Source organism: Scylla paramamosain, chromosome 34 (assembly GCF_035594125.1).
Source record: "Scylla paramamosain isolate STU-SP2022 chromosome 34, ASM3559412v1, whole genome shotgun sequence".
NCBI classification, from domain to species: domain Eukaryota; kingdom Metazoa; phylum Arthropoda; class Malacostraca; order Decapoda; family Portunidae; genus Scylla; species Scylla paramamosain.
The window spans coordinates 8,132,720-8,147,719 of NC_087184.1; the positions used below are offsets into that span (position 1 = coordinate 8,132,720).

At 39.7% G+C, this 15,000-nt stretch overlaps 1 protein-coding gene across 1 annotated transcript in view; it reads right to left on the reverse strand.

Annotated features, from left to right (window-relative positions):
* Positions 1-11,663, reverse strand: part of LOC135090089 (glycine receptor subunit alpha-2-like) — a 40,303-nt gene extending 28,640 nt beyond the window's left edge. Inside the window, exons 1-2 of the mRNA XM_063986408.1 lie at positions 11,561-11,663; positions 3,108-3,205 (exon numbers count right to left, since the gene is read on the reverse strand). The gene's annotated coding sequence lies outside the window, so the exon portion shown is untranslated. The remainder of the gene's footprint in view (positions 1-3,107; positions 3,206-11,560) is intronic.
* Positions 11,664-15,000: the final 3,337 nt, after the last annotated feature.

Genomic DNA, 15,000 nt, shown 5'->3' on the forward strand with positions numbered 1-15,000 from the left:
CACAAGGCAAGGTCGGCCACTCGACTATTGATACATTACAAAGTAAATAGATCAATGAATAAATAAATGAACAAATAAATAAATAAATACAGTGGTGAGTCACTTTACAAAACATGACAGCTTCTTCCTCTTTTCCTTTTCTTTTCTTTTCTTCTCCTTTTGCCGTTTTCCTAGAGTGAGGGGTTGGTGCCTTGTCCGAGTCTCCTCCAGCTGCTTCTGTCCCTTGCATCTTCCTCTTTGACATCCAATTCTTTTCATTTCTACCCTAATTCCATCCCTCCATCTCTTCTGACAACTGACAGATTCTAAGTCTAAAGAGATCAGAGAACGTAAGACTGAGGAAAAACGGTAAACAGCATAAGAGAGGCTGGCAGGTTACTCAATTTCGTACCTGGGGTGACCGGGGGGAAGATCTCCTTACGGTAGTCCTGGTCAGTGTAGCCGCTCCACGTGCCCTCCCATCCACGTGTGGCGTTACCTGGCGGCCGCGGGGTGGTAGTGGTGGTGGTGGTGGTGGTGGTGGTGGTTGTGGGACCTTCCGCCTGCCGCTGCTGCCCGCTCGCCCCCCTGCCAGGTAAATAGACAGGTGAACAGACACGCGCGGTAACTTTGTAAGGATCATTTTAACCGGATGGGGTTTTTAAAGCGTAGGCTATAAAGACATTGCGTTCTCTTCTTTTTTATTTATTTATTTATTTTTTTCCTATTTTTAGTAATTTAGTTGTATTTTCCTTTTCTTGGTGGTAGGAGGGTGAAGGAGGCTGGCAAAGGGCACACACACGTTAAAAAGTAAAAAGAAGAAAAGGAAAATAGGAAGAGCTAAAAGTGCTACTCAAAGAGAGAGAGAGAGAGAGAGAGAGAGAGAGAGAGAGAGAGAGAGAGAGAGAGAGAGAGAGAGAGAGAGAGAGTCAGGAATGAAGGAGACTCAAGGAGGCTTCAGTCTTACATTGGGATCATGAAGACAGAAGATGATAACAATAATGATGGTAATGGCAGCGGTGATGACGGTTGTGATAATGATGAGTGTCTTATTCACGTAAATAAAACACTTATTAGAGCCGATCTGATGCACGTCTAAATTTGAGGCCTGAGAGGTTGTGTGTTGACCTTTTGTTTTACCACTTAAACATTATGACTTTACCAGCAGAGTCTGACCTTCAGCTGACCTTCCCTCCATCCATAAAACACACCGAGAAAAAAAGTTAACTCTTGCCTCTGTTTTGAGCTTTGGGATTATTCATTTATAGTCTTTTTTCCTCTTTTACACTTAAGCTCAACACTTCACCACATTAATTATAGCTCGCACCAATGTCTATTTCTCCTGTTCCCTTTAAGATCACGGCTCGTAATCTTAAACAATTCAGGCTTTCGTTAACACTATTTTCACAGGTTAGAAATGATTAAGTCCATGATGAAGCTTCATGATGTTCTTTTTTTTTTTTTTTTTTGCTCCACATTAATGTTGCGGAATCCATATCAAGCCGTCATTAGGAAACACGCTTGAAAATTCTAAAAACTTCCATTAAAACCATTTCTTTATACCTCAGGAAGTTCGGTCGAGGTTTAAAAAAAGGACAACAAATGTTTTCTCAAATGTCATTCTCATAAAGGAGAAACCGAGAGAGAAAAGACAGTTTAACTTTCCGAGATGTTTTGATATTCCTCTCTTGAGTTGCAGGCAAGAGAAAATGCAGAAATAAAGAGAGAGTGTCAGAGTTGCTAGTAAAAAGAATGAAGGAGTAAAGACACTGGTTAACTCTTGCATTAGTAAGGTGGGTAGAATAGGGATGAGCGTTAGTAAAAAGTCTTGTGCAGCGGGGACGTGGGAGTGTCGGGGGTGGTGAGTGGGTGAGTTCGGAAGAGGAGCAATAACCATGGAGATAAAGGCAGAAGATATGAGTAATCACAGATGCAACACTGCGGCGGTGAGAGAATCAAGGCAGTCAAAAATATTTTAGAGGAGATTTCGTTAACTAAACGTTCCTGAGACGAAATTTTTGTTTACATTTTAACTTTCATGGGGAATAAACAGAAGTTAGTTCATGCCTTCTTGCATCACACAAAAGAATAACAATATAAAGCCTCCCACAATATTCTCTTTGCTTTAAGTGAAAAATACATTATTTAATTAAAGAACAGCCTTAGGTTAGTCTATATCGCAATAACAGCTTTAACACAACACCAAGTCAAATAAAGTCAACAATGAATGAGAAACTTGCAACATTCTCTTTTCATTTAAGATTCTGACACGTATTTGTTTTAACACTCCATCAATCTTTCAAGAATAAGCTGAGATCGATTAATACTGGACTGTATTTACCAATCCGTCACTCAGAGAAAAACATTAATAGCCAAACAACGAGACACTCCCTCACAACACACTCTCCCTCACCTATCAGATTAAGACAAAGTGAGGCAAATCTTTACCTCACCACGCTCACCGTCCATCACGCGGAATGACGCTAACCTAACAACGAAAGACACTCACACACAATGCACTCTCTCTCTCTCTCTCTCTCTCTCTCTCTCTCTCTCTCTCTCCCTTACCTGCGAGATTGAGACATACTTTCCTTTAGCTCCCCCTTCCATTAGCTCCACCTGATAACTACAAGAGAATCACTGCCTTCCCTTCCCCCACCCCCGTCACCCGCGCCACGCATCACCTGCCACCCAGACACTCACCTGCACCACCTTAATCACCACACACACACACACACACACACACACACACACACACAATTAACCTGTGGACACCTTTCACTTGTCTCGCCACTTTTTTTTTATTACCGTAAGAGGAGGAGGAGGAGGAGGAGAAGGAACATAAGACGAAGACGAAGACGAAGACGACGAAGAAGAAAGACGAAGAAGAAGAAGAAGAAGGAGAAGAAGAAGAAGAAGGAGAAGGAGAATGAGAAGGAGGAAAAGGAGAACAACAACAACAACATCAACAAAAACTACTACTACTACTACCACTACTACTACTACTACACCATCACCATCACCACCACCACCACCACCACCACCACAAACACAAGCACTAACAGACCCACCAACCCTTACGAAACAGTCACCCCTCATCCACGCAAAAGAAAACGGAGAATACTTACGGGTACAACCAGAGGGCACGCAGCAGTAGAAGACGAGGTAGGAGATTGAGGAGGTGCAGGTGAGAGTAACGAGGCATAGTAAGGTCGTCTTGGCTCACCTGAGGGAAGGAACAGACAGGTGAGAGAGATATTCAAAGACTTGATTGATTGATATAATGGCGCAGCAACACGGACATAAGGCACATGAGAGATAAGAGATTGGGAAAGGAACGTACAGGATAGAATTGGTGTGTATTGGAAGAGAATAGAGGATTAATAGCTGTTTAATTTGTGGGATGGAAAGAAAAAAGTTAGAATTTTTGTAAGTGTTAGTGTAAAGAGAATGAATAAATGGATGGATGGTTTAAGAGAGAGAGAGAGAGAGAGAGAGAGAGAGAGAGAGAGAGAGAGAGAGAGAGAGAGAGAGAGAGAGAGAGAGAGAGAGAGAGAGAGAGAGAGAGAGAGAGAGAGAGAGAGAGAGAGAATAAAAAAAGATGGTGTATATGAATAAAAGAGTGACTAAAAAGAGACGGAGAGAGAAAGGAAGAGAAAAAAAAGTAAAGTTAGTGTATACATTTCAAGCACGGGATTGAATAAATAAGTTAATAAAAAGAGACGAGGAAAATATTATTGTTTATGAATAGAAAAAAAAATATATATAGATGAAGAAATGGTTGGTTAATTTAAAAGGCAGAGAGAAAGAGTGAGTTAATGAATGATATATGATGGAGGTGAGTAGAGTCTGAGAGCGATGGATTAGAAATAAGAGAAGGGCTGAATCAAACAAAGAAATGAAAAGAAGAGAAGGAAAAATGGAGACGATGAATCAAACAAGATGGCTGTGGATAAACTGTGACAGAAAAAAAGAATGTAAACGAATAATATTGAAAGAAAAAAAAAAAGAAAAAGGAACGGGAGAACAGACAAAACTGAAGGAAAAATAAAAGGAAAAATACATGAAACGACATAATGATCGAATAATTTACTTTCAGGAAGTCAACGTTTTTTAATATGAAATTTCTGCAAAACAAACACATTTTTCTTTGACTCTTTTCTTTCTCTTTTTCCTTTCAGTTATGCACACACGCCATCACCTCCCGTCCTCCTGCTGAGCGAAAACATATGAAGAGTAAATAACAGCAAGGAGCAAACAGAAAATCATTGGTGAGCAAGCAAGCAACGACACACACACACACACACACACACACACACACACACACACAAAGACAAACACACACACACACACAGATTAGCATTAGTGTTATATTATCATGTCCCTTCTCTCCTCGTATATTTTCACCTCCGAGGCTGCTTATTCAGATTTAATCGAAAGTTGTTGTTGTTGTTGTTGTTGTTGTTGTTGTTGTTGTTGTTGTTGTTGTTGTTGTTGTTGTTGTTGTTGTTGTTGTTGTTGTTGTTGTTGTTGTTGTTGTTGTTGTTGTTGTTGTTGTTGTTGTTGTTGTTGTTGTTGTTGTTGTTGTTGTTGTTGTTGTTGTTGTTGTTGTTGTTGTTGTTGTTGTTGTTGTTGTTGTTGTTGTTGTTGTTGTTGTTGTTGTTGTTGTTGTTGTTGTTGTTGTTGTTGTTGTTGTTGTTGTTGTTGTTGTTGTTGTTGTTGTTGTTGTTGTTGTTGTTGTTGTTGTTGTTGTTGTTGTTGTTGTTGTTGTTGTTGTTGTTGTTGTTGTTGTTGTTGTTGTTGTTGTTGTTGTTGTTGTTGTTGTTGTTGTTGTTGTTGTTGTTGTTGTTGTTGTTGTTGTTGTTGTTGTTGTTGTTGTTGTTGTTGTTGTTGTTGTTGTTGTTGTTGTTGTTGTTGTTGTTGTTGTTGTTGTTGTTGTTGTTGTTGTTGTTGTTGTTGTTGCTGCTGCTGTTGTTGCTACTGTTAATGTTACTGCTAATGTTACTGTTATCATTATTGCGCACACACACACACACACACACACACCCAGAGTTCGAAAGACCGCTACCTACAGACCCACTCCCCCCACCCATACCCTTCCCCCCACCCACCCCACACACACGTAGTCAATATGAACAGGCACACGATTCATCAAGCACCATGATAACATAAATCCTCCACAACCCCACATAACACACGTCATTTGCACGCATAACATCACATTTCTCACCAAACCTCACCAGTCCTCGCCTCAACCTCCCCATCACCTGTCGATCTACACCTGTGCTATTTAATTTTTCACCCTCATCCTCTCTCTCCCTCTCATTTCCAGCGATATTTTCTTTCCCTCAACTTTTCATTGGCTTTATCACAACATAACGCTTTTATTTTATCTTCCGTGTTGTCGGGTTTAAACTTTTTTTTGTTGCTTTTCTTTAATTTCGTGAGTGTAGTATTTTGTGTCATTTTAAAGCGTACGTGTTCATATTTTCTAGTTTTATTTTGTAGGGGGAGTGTAATTCGTTATAGTTTGATTTATTTTATTGGTAATGTTTGTTGTGATTTTCTTATGGTTATGACTAGAATTCTCTCTCTCTCTCTCTCTCTCTCTCTCTCTCTCTCTCTCTCTCTCTCTCTCTCTCTCTCTCTCTCTCGGTAACAGCAATAACATCAGTGCAATGAAAAATCAGATTGAACATCGAAAAAATAACATGTTTCTTTCCCCTGCATTATTAAAGGGAAACAAAATTCAAGGAAAATATGAGAGAGAGAGAGAGAGAGAGAGAGAGAGAGAGAGAGAGAGAGAGAGAGAGAGAGAGAGAGAGAGAGAGAGAGAGAGAGAGAGAGAGAGAGTAGTTCTCCTGGAATATAAATCTGCAGAGCTTATTTATGTCATTTAGTATTCTTTCACTTTTTATTTATTTATTTTTTTAACTTGCTTTCAATACGAACCTGTAAAAAAAACCCTACATGTCACTTATTCTTTTATCTTTTTTAATCTCTTATTTTTTTATTTATCATGTTAGGTCACTTATTTACTTATCAATTTACTATCTTGCAAGGGGCGCGTGAGGGAAGTGTATACGGTCTTAAAAGGGAAACTGGCGTGGCTTATAAGGAAGTGCACCTGGAACCTTTCTCTTCCCCGGCCCGTTAAAGGTGTTAAGGGGTCAGGCTGCCATCCGAGTCCTCATTAGCGCGACACCTCAGGTATATCACGGAGCGAGGCAAAAGTTCTCATGCAGAAATAGATTTACAAGCCCATTTACATTTATATTGAAAACTCTGATGGTGTGATGGTCTTAACAACTGCTCCCTTGATAAACCTGAGGGAGTTTTATTGCATTTTATTCGCGGTTGCAGGTAAGAAATAATATTAACACCACGTCTACAATGCCATTTACCAGCAGCTGCAAATAAAATGTTTTCATGTTTTACCACGGGGACATTTGTTGATAGTGGCGTAAGATGGGAGTTGTCAGTGTTAATGTAAATTGGTGTTGGGAATCTGTATGAGAGCCTTACCTGTCGAAGCCGCGAGGGAGGGATACGGGGCGGCCAGCACTGACACACACCTGCATTATTGATAGGTATTACCAAAGCATGGAGAGTGGTGGGGAGTTACTTATTTATGTTTAGTGTGACTTATAAAGGAGCAAAAAAAAAAAAAAATAAATAAAATAAAATAAATAAATAAATAAAAAATAAATAAATAATTGCCGGTAGGACGAGAGAAAACAAATTTATTAAAGGTGATATACATTTTCCTTTCTCACAGGTGATGGAAAGTGTGTTTTTTGTTTCTTTTATTATCATCGTCTTTCTTTTAGTCCCCTTCCTTTTCCTTCTCCTGTACCTCTTTCTCCTGCTCCTCCTGCTCTTCCTCTACCTCCCCCTCCATATTCTTCTCCTATTCCTCTACTTCCTCCTTCATCTTCTCTTCCTAGTCTTCCTCTACTTCCTCCTCCTCCTTATCACCACCACCACCACCACTACCACCACAAGATAAACAAATCCCCGAACAACAAATAACCCAAGCCAAGCCAGTTATACCACATCGCCTTACCACTCTCGGCGGCGTCTTGCTACAGCGTGAATAGAAAATGAAAAAAAATCCAAAGCACTTCCTAAGGTGACGTACAGTGATGGTGTATTTAGCCTTCGGAAGAGCCGTGTCAGGAGGTGCGAGTGGCGAGTCTAGGTGTTACCGCGGCCACAACATGAATCATTAACACTTCACCTTAATCTGACACCTGTGAGGTCTGCCGGTGTCTACAGGTGGGATATTACAACTATAATCTCCGTCTCTCTCTCTCTCTCTCTCTCTCTCTCTCTCTCTCTCTCTCTCTCTCTCTCTCTCTCTCTCTCTCTCTCTCTCTCTCTCTCTCTCTCTCTCTCTCTCTCTTATATGCAATTGGATTTCCGGCGAAGGACAAAACAAAAAAAAAAAAAAAAAAAAAAAACGGCCTGCTATAGGTAACTGTCCTTTAAATTAAACCCTTTCCCTGCCAATTTTTATTTTTTTTTCCCATAATCAGCTGTATCTTTTACACTCCTGTTTGGCATCACAGTCCTTTACGCAGCTCTGTAGGTTGAAAAAGGGCAATATTAACCTTCCACTCTCTCTCTCTCTTTTGCTGTGTGTTCATGCAAGCGATATTCCACGGTGCTCTGAATGTTAATGGGTGTGGAAATCGAGTGGCTACGAAGTCAGTGTCTTGTTTCCGCACTTTTGATTTTGGATCTATATAATTTTTCCCCTCCCTTTTTCTTTTATTTTAATCTGAAACAAGGGCGCAGAAAAGAGTAAAAAAATAAAATAAGAAATAAAAATAGAAATAAAATAAATAAAAAAGTAAGGAAAAGTAAAACAAAAGAGAAATGCCCACTCACTTCACTCCCCTCATGAAAAAAAAAAAAAAGAAGACAGTAAAATAATACATAAAAAAGAAGATGGCCATTTTGAGTCCCGGAGGTGTGAGAGGTAAACGCGTCTATATTTATGTGGGTCTGTACGTCAGTGAAGGATTGCAGCTATAACTCCCTTTCTTGACCTCTTCACCTTTGTAATTCCGTGTGTGTTGACGTTTATATTGATTCATGTCGCTCTGTACGTGAGGTGACGGATGCACAGGTGGCGTAAAAAACAACCGTGTGTGTGTGTGTGTGTGTGTGTGTATCACCGGTATGTAGAACAGATTGAATTTCTACACTTCTTGTAAAGTATAATCAGCTTCCTGATTAAAAATATATCTTGTTTTCGCTGTTGTTTTTCACGCGTGTTATATTTTGTTCATGGCTTCTTGTTTTGCAAGGAAGTGCAAGATATTTGAATTTTTGAAAAGGTGTATATTATGTCCATGTTTTTTTTTTTTTTAAGTTGTAAAATTATTCTTTCCTAAGTTATAAGGTTCTCTTCCTGTGTGTGTGTGTGTGTGTGTGTGTGTGTGTGTGTGTGTGTGTGTGTGTGTGTGTGTGTGTGTTATCATAATTGTAAAGATATACTGACTGTAAGAAAGTATTATTTCAAGGTTGTAAAGTTGTTCTCTCTCTCTCTCTCTCTCTCTCTCTCTCTCTCTCTCTCTCTCTCTCTCTCTCTCTCTCTCTCTCTCTCTCTCTCTAAAATATGTACACTTTTCTCTAAAATATGTACACTTTAGTTGTAATGTTGCCCTTTTCATAAATATAAGTTGTCCTCTTCCTATTAAAACGTATATTTAGAAATTGTAAAGTTGTTCTCGCTTCAAAGACTTGTAATTCTAAGTTCTAAAATTATTCTCTCCCTAAAAAAGGAAATAAATAAATAAAAAAACATATTTGGAAGTTGTAAAAGTTATGAAGTGCCCTCTCACTTCAAAAATATGTCTCCTGAGGTTACAAAGTAGCCTCCTGTTCAATGAAGGTGTTATTTCTGAGTTGTCAACAAAGCACGTCTCTTTGAAAAAGCTGTATTTCTGCTCACATTCACTCCCTGGTTGCTGCTGCTGCTCGATACACTGTAAACACCTAATTTTTAAAAATGTGCAGCGTGTATGTTTATGTCCTCTCACTTCATGAATGTGTTAGATGTGCACTCCACCTTGTGTCCATTGTTTGCCTGTTACTCAAGATAAATCACACGCACATACACACACACGCTCTCGTATCATCACGAGAATGTTGCACCACACTGTACTACCATTTCTGTGTGCGTGATGAAAGCGTGTACTAATGTTGTAATGAGAGTTGAGTGTTAGAATGTAAATCAACCATCACTTATCACGCCGTTGTCAGCACGCTTTGATGTACACTACTAATGGAAGACTAAGTAGCTCTGCCTTTGTTTTGTTTTCCATCATGATGACTATTATTTTCTTTCATTTCTCCGTCTTTAATTTTCCTTTTATTTTGCTCTTTATTTTTTTTATTTTTACATACAAGTTATACACTGTGGATTACATCAGTATAAAACTATATTACAAATATATAGATTAAAAGTAGCCAATAGTTTTCGCTAATTTAAGCAAAAATGTATGTTATATATATATATATATATATATATATATATATATATATATATATATATATATATATATATATATATATATATATATATATATATATATATATATATATATATGTAATTTCTTTTTGTTAACAAGTCAGTTCATACTCACTGGTGAACTATTTTTTTTTATCTATGTATTTCAGTCAATCGTAGGCCTACTTTGCTAGCTTCTGTTATTGTTATCTATACAGCAAGTTGGTTAATAGTTACTCATATTTTTTACATTCTTTACACTGCTTTCCTTTCTTTTCCATCTAGTTATTAGATTAGTGTAGCTTTCATTTCAGCGGTTTGCCGGATTCCATTACTGTTGTTTAATAAATTTAGTTTCAGTATAAATTTTTGCGTACTTAAGTTTATAGTTGAATTGTGTTTATGTCTGGTTGATTAATTTATAAGCTTCTATATATTTGTTCACTTGTTATGATTAACATTATCTTTTAATCAGTTCCCAAGCTTTACCTTTACAACTCAGCATCCCATTTTGCATTATTTATTTATTTACTTACATATTTATTTAAGTTTTACCATTACCTTTTTGACGGGGCTACCATTATTTTTCACCCACTCAGTTTGTAAGCGTTCTCTACTCTTGCTTTCCTTCCCCAGGCACTTCACTAAACATTATTCCAGCAGGTCACTCAGCGAGCATCAATTACTGCCCCCCTTCCCCCGTGACTCTTCATACTTCTAAAGCTAATGAAAGTCTGTGGCAGAGTACAAAAGGAACACACTGAGCCTCGAGTATTGACTGACTCCTGAACTTCTGACCGAATACAAGAGTGATAGTAATAAAAGTGAATACGTGAGCGAGAGAGAGAGAGAGAGAGAGAGAGAGAGAGAGAGAGAGAGAGAGAGAGAGAGAGAGAGAGAGAGAGAGAGAGTCAAAGGCCACTATATGAATGAAAAGAGGTGGGTGAGTGAGAGGAGAGCTTGGTGGTTGAGTGAGTGAGTGAGTAGGTGTGTGGATGAATAAGTAGGCCAAAAAGTACATGCATATTTAATACCTCTAGCGGGGCACAGGTGAACCGTGGCTACTGAATAAAACACGAGTACTCTATAGCTTTGATACACACACACACACACACACACACACACACACACACACAGAACCAGAGAGAGAGAGAGAGAGAGAGAGAGAGAGAGAGAGAGAGAGAGAGAGAGAGAGAGAGAGAGAGAGAGAGAGAGAGAGAGAGAGAGAGAGAGAGAGAGAGAGTGTAACTTTTATGCCACTACCAGTTAATGAGGCGGGAAAAGTGGCCGCCCTTATAAGAGAGATGATAATGGTGATGAGAAATATTTTGTTGATATTTTCTCTCTTTTATTTCTCTTCTGTTTACTTCTCTGGGCGTGCCGTGGACTGCTTGTTGTGTCTGGAGCAAGGAAGTAACCACACGCACGTACGCACACACACACACACACACACACACACACACACACACACACACACACACACACACACACATAAGGACAGGATTGCTAGCCTTCAGCCCTTACAAGGATTCAAGCCCATGATCTCTCTAATGTGAAGAGAAAAAAGGATTAGGAGGAGGAGGAGGAGGAGGAGGAGGAGGAGGAGGAGGAGGAGGAGGAGGAAGAAATACCTAAAGAGAAAGAGGAAGATAGAAAAGAAAAACTGAATGAAACAAAGAAGAAAAACAACTGAACACAAAGCATCACTGATCACACCACCTGTCCGCCACACCTTTAATCAACAGGTAAGGCACAGCACGGCACAGCACAACCAGGAAAGCGAAGTTCCAAACAAACACGTACCCTGCACACACCACACCAAAACATAAGGGACTGACCGATAGCCTCAGAACACCATGCTTGTTTTTCCCTGCACGCTGCGTAATGTTAAACTGAATTGCAATATTTTTCGGCAGTTCGTGACGGGACTTGATGAGCTTACGGTTCGCGGCTTCAGTCAAATAGATCTAGAGTTACTGATGTATTTTTGGTGTTTGAGGACAATTTACAGTAATCGATGTATGTGTGGTTTTTTATTTGTTTACCACGCCAAGAACCTACTGTTGAAGTGTGACGGGGCGAGGAGGTGCAGGGTGTGACGGGAGGGAGCCAGCGATACCGTCACCACTAGCAGTACCTGTGACACCACCACCACACTGCTCCACTGTCACCGCCACACTGCCACACCACCACATATTTCCACCACTACCACCACCACCACCACCCCAGACGACTGCCTCCATTACCACCGATACTTCATGTTTCTCCTCCACCTCCTCTTCCTCCTCCTCCTCTTCCTCATTCCGCCTTCTTCTGTACTATCCTGTGTCTCACATCACTAGTTAAAGTAGACTAGTTATCCAACAGTCTAGTAAAGACCTCAAAGTATGTTGCTGTTTGGACTTCTTTGTATTTTCCTCTTCCTCCTCCTCCTCCTCCTCCTCCTCCTCCATGCCTCCCTTACCATCTCACCCAAACTCCCTCCTACTTGTTTATGTTCTTCCTGCTGGACTTCTACTGCATGAATTGACTGCCTTCACTTGTCATGCTAATCATCATCATCACCACCACCATCACCATTATCATCCACTATACCTCCTTACACGACAAAGACCACTATTTTTTTTTCTTCACCCACCTCTACCTTGTCTGGTAATCGTTCATTCCAGCCATCTCCCGTCACCGCCTTGCAAATATTGGCCGCGACACGATTAATGTTGCTTGCTGCGTTTTACTATCAATTATTACTGGTGCCATTCATCCACTCCCATTCTGAAATACCAATGAAAGGAGAAGCCTGCCTCTGCTCATGACTCGTTTCGGGAATTAAAATGCATGGTTTGGTGGTTTGGTGGGTCAGTGGGTTGGTGTTTCTAGTGATCTCGCCACGTCCTTCCCAGCTCAGCCTCTTGTGGTGTGCTTGGAATATGTATTATGGGTGTGTTCCTGATCCTGGGGTGTGTGTGGCCAGGCTGGGTTCACATTTGCCATAAGAGCACATAGAGGCGTTACTGTTACTGTCAATACAAATACCACTAGCGTATCTGTAAACATGATTACTACTATTTGCTACTTCGAAGTACTCATTATCCTTGTCTGCTACTAATGCCACCACTACTACTAATAACAACGGTGATAATGATGAGTGTCTTGTTATTTTTTTCCTCTGTGTACTTAAGGCGTGGCGCGGACTGTTACTGGTGTTTTAGAACTATTACTACTATTACTACTACTACTACTACTACTACTACTACTACTACTGTAATATAGAGAATGTCTGCCTTGTTATTATTCTGTTAGTCTTTACCTTTATGCAGTGGATAATATGAAATTTGTTGCATATATTACAAAATGAAATGAAGAAGAAAGCAACAACAACAACAACAACAACAACAACAACAACGACAACAATTACAATTATAACTTCTACTACTGAATACATCTGCCTTATAAAAAATGCATCTCCAATCTCACTCTCCTCCTCCTCCTCCTCCTCCTCCTCCTCCTCCTCCTCCTCCTCCTCCTCCAGCACGATTCCTGGAAATTTGACAGGACAAAGACAATCAGTGTTATGAGAATACTTTTGAATAATGAACAAACAAACAAATGAACACAAGAGAGAGAGAGAGAGAGAGAGAGAGAGAGAGAGAGAGAGAGAGAGAGAGAGAGAGAGAGAGAGAGAGAGAGAGAGAGAGAGAGAGAGAGAGAGAGAGAAATCCTCCTCTTAGTCCCCCTCCTCCTCTCCCTCTTCTTCTTTACATCCCTCCCCCTTCCACCTCTCCCTACACAAACTCACGCACGGACACACACACTCAAGGAAAAAAAAAAAAAGGATTATTGCCACTTGGGAGGAACAAGAAGAGGAAGAGAAGAAAAAACGAGGATGTTACAACACTGGGAAAGACTTAAGTGATAAGAAATGACTATGAAACGTTCTTTAAATGTTCTTTACTACCTAACTTCCCACACGCAGGCGAAGGGGGAGGGGAGGGAGGGGGTGGGGAGGGGAGGGTAGGGAAGGTGAGGGGAGGGGAGGGGAGGACTGAGGAGGGGAGGCGATGGGAGGGGAAGGAGTGGAGGGTAGCGATGATAGGAGAGGAAAGGGAAGGGAAGGAGGGAAACAATGTAAGGAGATGGAAAGAAAAGAGAAGAGAGGAACAGAGAAAAGAAAAGAAGAAAGGGAAGGAAAAAAAAAGAAAGGGACATGAAGGAAGAAGGAAAGAAAGGAAAGAGTGATGGAAACGGAAGGGACAAGAACGAAAGAGAAGGAAAGAGAAGGAAAGGGAAGAGAAGAGGAAAGAGAGGGAAAGGGAAGAAAGAGAAGGAAGGAAAGATAAAAGAAAAGCAGAAGAGAGAAAGGGGAGGAAAGGAAAGGGGAGGAAGGAGAGACAAAGGGAGAGGAATAAAAAGAAGGAAAAGGAAGGGAAGGGAAGACAGGGGAGGCAAAGAAGAAGCAAAGGAGGAGTGAAGGGAAGGAGAGGGAAGGGAAGGGAAGAAAGGAGATGCAAAGGAGGAGTGAAGGGAAGGAAAGGAAAGGGAAGGGAAGGGAAGGGAAGGGAAGGGAAGGGAGGGGGAGGGAAGAAAGGAGAGGCAAAAGAGGAGGAACTTCGCAAATATTTTCACTTATTCGTTTTATTCTTTGTATTCATGTTGCCGATATATTTTTTTTACGTAATTTATAAATCTTTAGATAAATCTTGCAATATTATAGACTTAATAACACCTTACTTTCACTTATATATTCTTTGAGGCGCTTTTACATTTTAATTTTTTTTTCAACTCATTTCAACATCATTTAAATTTTTACTCAACTTTCATACGTGTGAGGAATAAATAAATAAATAAATAAATAAATAAATAAATAAGAATAAAGAAAAAAACGATAACTTACAACTCAGAAAAAAGAAAGAAAGCAAAAGAGAAAATTAAATAAAAGACAAGAAACAAGGAAGAAGAAGAAAAAAAGGTTAATTTACCACCCCAGAATAATTAAAGAAAAAAAGAAAAAAAAAGAAAAAGAAAAGTTAAACAGACAAGAATCTTCCCGGCATTTACACAACTCTAATTGTCTCAACTTATTCCCGTGTTAAGGAAAGACAAAATAATAATAATAATAATAATAATAATAATAATAATAATAATAATAATAATAATAATAATAATAATAATAATAATAATAATAATAAAACAGCCACCCACCGGTCCGCCATGTGAGGCAATAAGCTTAACGAGTGTACAGGTGTGAGTGACCTTGAAACCTTAATACCTGCTGAGGCTAACTGTGCCGCGGTGTCCTGGCGGTGATGGAGGAGGAGGAGGAGGAGAAGAAAGGATGATGAAAGTGAATACGAGGAAAAGATTAGTACACATTCAGAAATATTAGAAGAATGAAAAGAAGAATGAAAAGAAGAAGAATGAAGAAGAAGAAGAAGAAGAAGAAGAAGAAGAAGAAGAAGAAGAAGAAGAAGAAGAAGAAGAAGAAGAAGAAGAAGAAGAAGAAG